General features: G+C 39.8%; 1 non-coding gene across 1 annotated transcript; it reads right to left on the bottom strand.

The window, feature by feature from the left end:
• Positions 1-3,378: 3,378 nt before the first annotated feature.
• On the bottom strand, positions 3,379-3,451 carry TRNAE-CUC (transfer RNA glutamic acid (anticodon CUC)). The gene has a single exon. It is a non-coding gene; the product is annotated as a tRNA-Glu (tRNA).
• Positions 3,452-8,104: the final 4,653 nt, after the last annotated feature.

The raw sequence follows: 8,104 nt of genomic DNA on the forward strand, positions 1-8,104 counted from the left end.
GGGAGGCTGCATGGAAGAGAATCAAGATGCCACAGCCAACAGGACTAAGGCTCCAGACATGTGAATAGACCAACCTGGATGTCCTGGCACGAACCAAGTTCTCAGATGAATGCAGCCTCATCAGTGACAATGTAGAAGGAAAAAACCTGTGCGGCTGAGCCCAACCAACCACAGAATTGGGAGAAATAATAAATCATTGTTGTGTTAAGCCAGCTTGACTAAGCTGCACAGCTTGTGGGATCTTAGTTCCCTGACCAGGGATTGAATCTGGGTCCTCGGCAGTGAGAGCGTGGTATCCTAACCACTGGACCATCAGGGAACTCCCAAACTTTCTGTAAAGGATAGGATAGTAAATATTTTAGGTTTTGCAGGAAGGCTGTATAGTCTCCGTTGCAACTACTCAGCTCTGCCGCTGCAGAGTGAAAGCAGCTGTAGACAATCTATAAATGAATGATTGTGGCTGTGTTCCCATTAAACTTTATTTACAGAAAGAGCTGGCAGGCTGGATTTGCCTGTGGACGATAATTTGCCGACCCCCGTGTTAAGCCACTAAGTTTTGGGATAAATAACTAGAGAGGTAACTGAAACCGCCTACTCATATGCTCCTGGCACTGTGGCGAGTGTTGAGATATAATTGTCTATACGAAAAAGTCATTCCTGCCTTCAGGGAGCTTGCAGCTTGTCCTAGCTCTATGGAAAAAGAGATTAGAGCCAATAACTCCTGTCTAAATAACCTACAAGACTCAAATGTCACTAGTAAGAATTCAGTAAAATGGATAGCTATTGAAGGAATGTGCTGGAGTCAGAGCTGGTGGCGTAAGACAACCATTTAATTATGCTCATGGACTCTGTGGGTCAGGAATTAGACAGGGATCGCTTACCTCTGACCCTTGGTGTCTGGGTCTCAGCTGGAAAGATTCAGTAGCTGGGGGTGATTTGTCATCTGGAGGCTAGAGCCATGCAGAGTCATCTTCACCCAAGGGTCTGGGGGTCGATGCTGGCTGTTGGCTGGGCTCTCAGCAGGGGTTGTCCCCTGCAGCATCTCCACACATGGCCTGAGCTTCCTCTATCAGAGTGGCCCTAGGTGGTTCAGGGCTCAAAAGTGAGCATCCCAGCGAGCAAGGTGGACACCTTGGAAGTCATGCAGTGACCTCAATGTGTTCTGTTAGTTATGTCACTAAGGCCAGCCTAGGTACAAAGGAAGGGATGGAGATACTGCCTCTCAATGGAAAGAGTGTCAGAGAATTTACAGACACGTTTTAAAACCACTGCAGTGTCTGATATTGGTATATGAAGAGGATTAAGTAATTCAGTTTTGAATAGTTTTGTGGGTTCTGAACATTTCTTGTCAAGGCAGATCTGAGTTCCTGTGGTTTTGGAGAATAAATAACATTGGAAATCATGCTCACTGATGGTCATAGTCTTTACCATGTAAGGCCTGTGCTTTTCACATTTTTCACAGTAGCGCAGTACAGTGACTGAGAGCATGTACTGTAGAGTTACATAGTCCTAAACTATGGTCCCAGCTCTGCCATTTGCTTGCTGTCTGACCTTGGACCAATTTCTCAACATTTTTAAGTCTTAGTTGCCTCATTTAAAAATGCAGACTGCAATATTATACTTCTAAGAATTGCTCTGCCATTCTAGTGAGACAGTTCATGTAACTAGCAACTGGTGGGTGCCCAATCAATAGTATTATCTTAAAGCAGACTGTTTTGTGAATTTTGAGCATTTAGTTATAAGGATAAGGATAGTGGTAAAGATAATAGGGGAAAGAGCTAAAAGAAAAGCAAAAAAGTCACTGAAAAATCCACTTATCCTGAAAGCAGTTTTAATTTTGGTAAATATACTTTCAAAATGGAAGAGATCTCTACGTCCCTTTATACATAGAGACATAAAATTATACACACACACACATACATAAACACACACACACATATACCTGTGTGCACACAATTTTATGCAAATGGAATAATATTCAAATAATATTCATGGTGTCATATAACCTTTTTAAAAAATATAAATCATTCAGTTTATTTAAACTAAAAAACAAAACAGTTCACCCATTTCTTCCACCCTCCCACCCCCTACCTCTGGCAACCACCGATCTGTTCCCTGTGTCATAAGCTTGTTCTTTGTTTTTTATTATAATCTTTTAAAATCAACACTATGTCATGAATATCTTCTGAGAAAAGTGTATAGCTCTCCACCACTATTTGAAAAGCCAACAGTAGTCCACTGTACAGACTTACTATAGTTTAACTTGTCCCCATTGATGGACATTTAGGTTGTTGTATGTTTGTAGCCTGTAAGGTGGCAGTTGTGCCCTGAAGATGGTAATAATGATGTCCTTAGAAAGTGAAATCTAAAAACTAGACTCAGTAACAGCCTAGGGCGTTCAGTTGTGCCCTGCTCCCTTCAGCTGGACAACTCTGCCTTTAACCAGGAAGCAAGGATGCAGTATAAATCAGCCCTCAGTTACCTTGCTTCATCCACAGGCTTTGTCATGAGCCCGCTGAATTCATTCCCCATTTCTGTCCAGTTCCAGCCTCTGTCTGATGTCCTTGGCTCCCGTCTCCTTCCTCATTCTGGTTGGCGGTTCCCTTTCTCATGATAATATTCCTTTAGTAAACACATGGCCCTCCTTGGTGTCGACTTGCATAGGCTCCTGGCTTTCAGCAACTCCAGATCCATCCAGCATGAGCTCACATGGCCAGTATTTCTATTAGGTTTGCCCAGCCTCAAAGAAAGGGAGCCACCAATAAGAAAACCATAAGCATTGTGGTAATGGTGGAATCATTCCATATCGCTGAAGAAAATGTCCCAGACACTTTATGGCTAGCAGATTTTTCAGTGGACTTCTGGTGCAGTCTTTGTGCTATGAACAGCTAGCAAAGGGAATGACCCTTAACACGAATATAATGATAAAAGGCAAAAAGGTGATATATATATATTTTTTGATGAACTATTTTTTAATATGTAAAATATTAAGCACAAATGAAAAACTAAAACATTATCCATCAAATACTTGTACCCAAAGTCTAGCAAAATATCATGAGAGATAGGTTCAGTTGAAGTAATCTCCACCTCAAGGATGGTGTTCAAAGGTATCACTCCCCTAGGAGAGTTGCTCCACACTCCTGACCCTTGATCCCTGATTGGGATCCCTGGCTCCAGACACCCAACACTGCTTCACCTTATTTTATTGTCTCTCAGAATGCCCTAGAATGACTCTCTTTGCTTCCCCAAGAATCTCTGTTATCAGCCCTTCCTATTCTTGGGGTCTCTGACTCTTGGATTTTGGATTTTGTTTATTTATTTATTCATTCATTCATTCATTCATTCATTCTGCACTGCGTGCGGCTTGTGGGATCTTAGTTCTCTGACCAGGGATTGAACCTGGGGCCTCGGCAGTGAGAGCGCCGAGTCCTAACCACTGGACCACCAGGGAATTCTCTGGATTCTATTTAAAGTTGCTATTATTATACTGTGTAGGCCCTTACTTAAAACTGTAGACTCTCAAATTCATATACTTTTTTTTTTTTAGGCATATTTTTTTTTTCACACACACTGTATTTTATTTTTACAAGAGATAAACTGACACCAAGCATTGTAAATGGATGACCACAACAAAAGCAACAATGATTGCAATTACCAAACACGAAACACACTCATACTATGTCATAATATTGACATTCAGTCCAGTAATCCTCCACAAAAGGTGATATATTTTTAAAAGTATAAAAAAGATGTATAGCTGATTCACTTTGATATACAGCACAAACTAACACGCCATTGTAAAGCAATTATACTCCAATAAAGATGTTAAAAAAAAATAAAAGTGTAAAAAAGAGCTATTGGAATTTAGAACAGGAGAAATGTGCCGGTCTCTGATTCATAACAAGGGGCTGCAGAAATCTCAACTGTTGTGGGATAATGTTTCTAAAAGGATATCTTCCCTATAAAAATTAGATGAAAATACATCTTAACAAGAGGTAGGACTGGAAGTTCTCCGAATTGTCTTCTACTCACTAGGTTGGTGATGCTGAATTCTCAGAGCTTATGTCTGCTGTAAAATGGGACTGGTAATATCTGGTTCATAGAGTATTCTTATGATAATAAGGATTCCCTAAGATAATATCAAAGGGCTTTGTAAGAGATGGTCTTCTCACTACTGCTGTTATAAATATTCTTAAAAACTATAACCTCAAAATAGCTTCCATTTTGTTTTGCACATTGCAGGTGTTCAGTATTTATTGAATTACTATGATAAACAATGTAAAAGTATCCAGTTATTAAGGAAATTCCTTTATTCAAAATTTCTTTACCCTCAGACTAGATGACAGTTCTAATGTTCCCAATACAATTGTTCATAATAACCAAAAGGTGGAAAAAACCCAAATCAACTGATCAACCGATAAATAAAATATGGAATATCCATACAATTGAATATTATTCAGCAATAAAAAGGACTAGAGTGTTGCTACATGCTACAACACGAAGACCCTCAAAAACACTGTGCTAAGTGAAGGAGACCAATCATAAAAGACCACATACTACGTGATTCCATTCATATGAAATATCCAGAACAGGGAGATCGGTAGAGACAGAAAGTAGATCAGTGTCTGCTTAGGATGTGATAGCTAAAAGGTACAGCGTTTCTTTTCAAGCTGGTGAAATGTTCTAAAATCAACTGCAGTGATGGTTGTAGATATCTGTGAACATACTAAAAACCACTGAATTGCACACTTTACATGGGTGAACTGTGTGGTATATGAATTAAACATCAATAAAGCTGTCCAAAAAAAAAAAAAAAAAGGTTCTTTAAAGACCCAGCTAAGCCACTTACAAAGTTTAGGCAGAGAGAAGTCTATTTCAGCTCATATCCTAAAAAATAAACTGGAAGGGAAGCTCCTCCTGGAAAGAGGCAACCCTGTGGTGTATGGGGCTGCCATGTCCTCTCCAATCCTGTCTGAACCAGCTGGGCACTAGGCAACTGACCACCAATAAAACCAAGCCAGGAACACTCAACTCCATTTATCAGTGACCTGGGACACAATCCCATGGCTACCTCACTTGCTCTCAATCTCTGGAATGTTCTAGGTCTGGCTTCTAGGTCCAATAGTGCATGGTTCTTATTGCATTCAGAAACTGAAAGTCTCTGACTCAGACGACCTTGTACATTCCTGGGAGTTGCAACCTCTAGAGGGATGTTGAATGTTGGGGTGCGGCTGAGGCTGGGGCCGGTGGAGGGTGGGGTCCGATCTACCATCACCTCCAATAGTATTCGTGTTGTCCACTTTTCTCATTGTTGCTTTTGCTATAGTTTCTTGAGATAGTCACAGAAGGGTCTGTTGGCTTCCCACTTTCTTTTAATGGTGCTTGAGTTTCTTTTTTTTTTTTTTTAACATCTTTATTGGAGTATAATTGCTTTACAGTGGTGTGTTAGTTTCTGCTTTATAACAAAGTGAATCAGCTATACATATACATATGTCCCCATATCTCCTCCCTCTTGCGTCTTCCTCCCTCCCACCCTCCCTATCTCACCCCTCTAGGTGGACACAAAGCACCGACTGATCTCCCTGTGCTATGTGGCTGCTTCCCACTAGCTATCTGTTTTACATTTGGTAATGTATATATGTCCATGCCACTCTCTCACTTCGTCCCAGCTTACCCTTCCCCCTCCCCGTGTCCTCAAGTCCATTCTCTATGTCTGCGTCTTTATCCTGTCCTGCCCCTAGGTTCTTCAGAACCTTTTTTTTTTTAAGCTAGTGGTTACCAGTGAGGAGATGGAAGGGGGGGAGGGGCAATATAGAGGGAGGGGATTAACAGGTACAAACTATTAGGTATAAGATAAGCTACAAGGGTATATTGTACAACATGGTGAATATAGCCAATATTTTATAATAGCTATAAATGGAGTATAACCGTTAAGAATTGTGACTCACAATACTGTATACCTGTAACTTGTATAACATTATACATCAACTATACTTCGATTTTTAAAAAATGGCACCATATGGTCATTGGAAATAAGAAAGGGCCCATTAGAAAGCCCAGAGATAAACCCACGCACATATGGTCACCTTATTTTTGATAAAGGAGGCAAGAATATACAATGGAGAAAAGACAGCCTCTTCAATAAGTGGTGCTGGGAAAACTGGACAGCTACATGTAAAAGAATGAAATTAGAACACTCCCTAACACCATACACAAAAATAAACTCAGAATGGATTAAAGACCTAAATGTAAGGCCAGACACTATAGAACTCTTAGAGGAAAACATAGGAAGAACACTCTTGACATAAATCACAGCAAGATCTTTTTTGATCCACCTCCTAGAGTAATGGAAATAAAAACAAAAATAAACAAATGGGACCTAATGAAACTTCAAAGGTTTTGCACAGCAAAGGAAACCATAAACAAGATGAAAAGACAACCCTCAGAATGGGAGAAAATATTTGCAAACGAATCAACGGACAAAGGATTAATCTCCAAAATATATAAACAGCTCATTCAGCTCAATATTAAAGAAACAAACACCCCAGTCCAAAAATGGGCAGAAGACCTAAATAGACATTTCTCCAAAGAAGACATACAGGCGGCCACAAAGCACATGAAAAGATGCTCAACGTCACTAATTATTAGAGAAATGCAAATCAAAACTACAATGAGGTATCACCTCACACCAGTTAGAATGGGCATCATCAGAAAATCTACAAACAACAAATGCTGGAGAGGGTGTGGAGAAAAGGGAACCCTCTTGCACTGTTGGTGGGAATGTAAATTGATACAGCCACTATGGAGAACAGTATGGAGGTTCCTTAAAAAACTAAAAATAGAATTACCATATGACCCAGCAATCCCACTACTGGGCATATATCCAGAAGAACCGTAATTCAAAAAGACACATGCACCCGAATGTTCATTGCAGCACTATTTACAATAGCCAGGTCATGGAAGCAACCTAAATGCCCATCAACAGACGAATGGATAAAGAAGATGTGGCACATATATACAATGGAATATTACTCAGCCATAAAAAGGAACGAAATTGAGTCATTTGTTGAGACGTGGATGGATCTAGAGACTGTCATACAGAGTGAAGTAAGTCAGAAAGAGAAAAACAAATATCGTATATTAACGCACGTATGTGGAACCTAGAAAAATGGTACAGATGAACCGGGTTGCAGGGCAGAAGTTGAGACACAGATATAGAGAACAAACGTATGGACACCAAGGGGGGAAAACTGCGGTGGGGTGGGGATGGTGGTGTGCTGAATTGGGCGATTGGGATTGACATGTATAAAGTGATGTGTATAAAATTGATGACTGATTAAAAAAAAAAAAGATTCCATATATATGTGTTAGCATATGATATTTGTTTTTCTCTTTCTGACTTACTTTACTCTGTGATGCTTGAGTTTTTCTTTTTGTGAAGTAGGGTATATGGAACCCACAGATTGCTTTTCTCTATGCAGGTCTATTGACCCTACAGTTAGTGGAAATTTATCTCAGATTTCTATGACATCACATACATTTTGGAAGAAAATACAAAAAGGAGATATCAGAAGCTGCTGCCTGATGCTTTTTCATTGCATTTCTTAATATCAATATCAATTGTTCTGAAGTGTTCTGTAATTCTAAGGCAATGCTGTTCATTCATTTTTTATTTGCATTTGGACAGGGCTTAGAGAACAAATTTACACGTACATTTAACTTTGGCTCTTTAAGATTTGGAATTCAAATGATCTGAACTCAATGCAATATTCGTATAATGCAACCACTGTACACTTTATATTTTTCAGAGGGCTTTACAAACATGATCTCATGAGAAAGAGAGCTGGACCAAGAATCAGGAGTCTTGGGTTCTGGGACTGGCTCTCCCGCCAACCAGAGGTGGCACCTTGGGAGATCCACATACTCTTCTTGGACCTTAATTTTCCAGTTTATAAAATGGGTGAGTGGACTTGATGATCTCTGAAATCCCTTCTATATCAGATATTTTGTGATTCTGTGTTCATCACTGATGGTCATTTTGATCTAGCACAGAGAATTAGAGAATTAGTGTCAAAGTTTTATCATTGCTCTATATTTTTAGCTT

The sequence above is a fragment of the Eschrichtius robustus genome, chromosome 16 (assembly GCF_028021215.1).
Source record: "Eschrichtius robustus isolate mEscRob2 chromosome 16, mEscRob2.pri, whole genome shotgun sequence".
Classification (NCBI taxonomy): Eukaryota; Metazoa; Chordata; class Mammalia; order Artiodactyla; family Eschrichtiidae; genus Eschrichtius; species Eschrichtius robustus.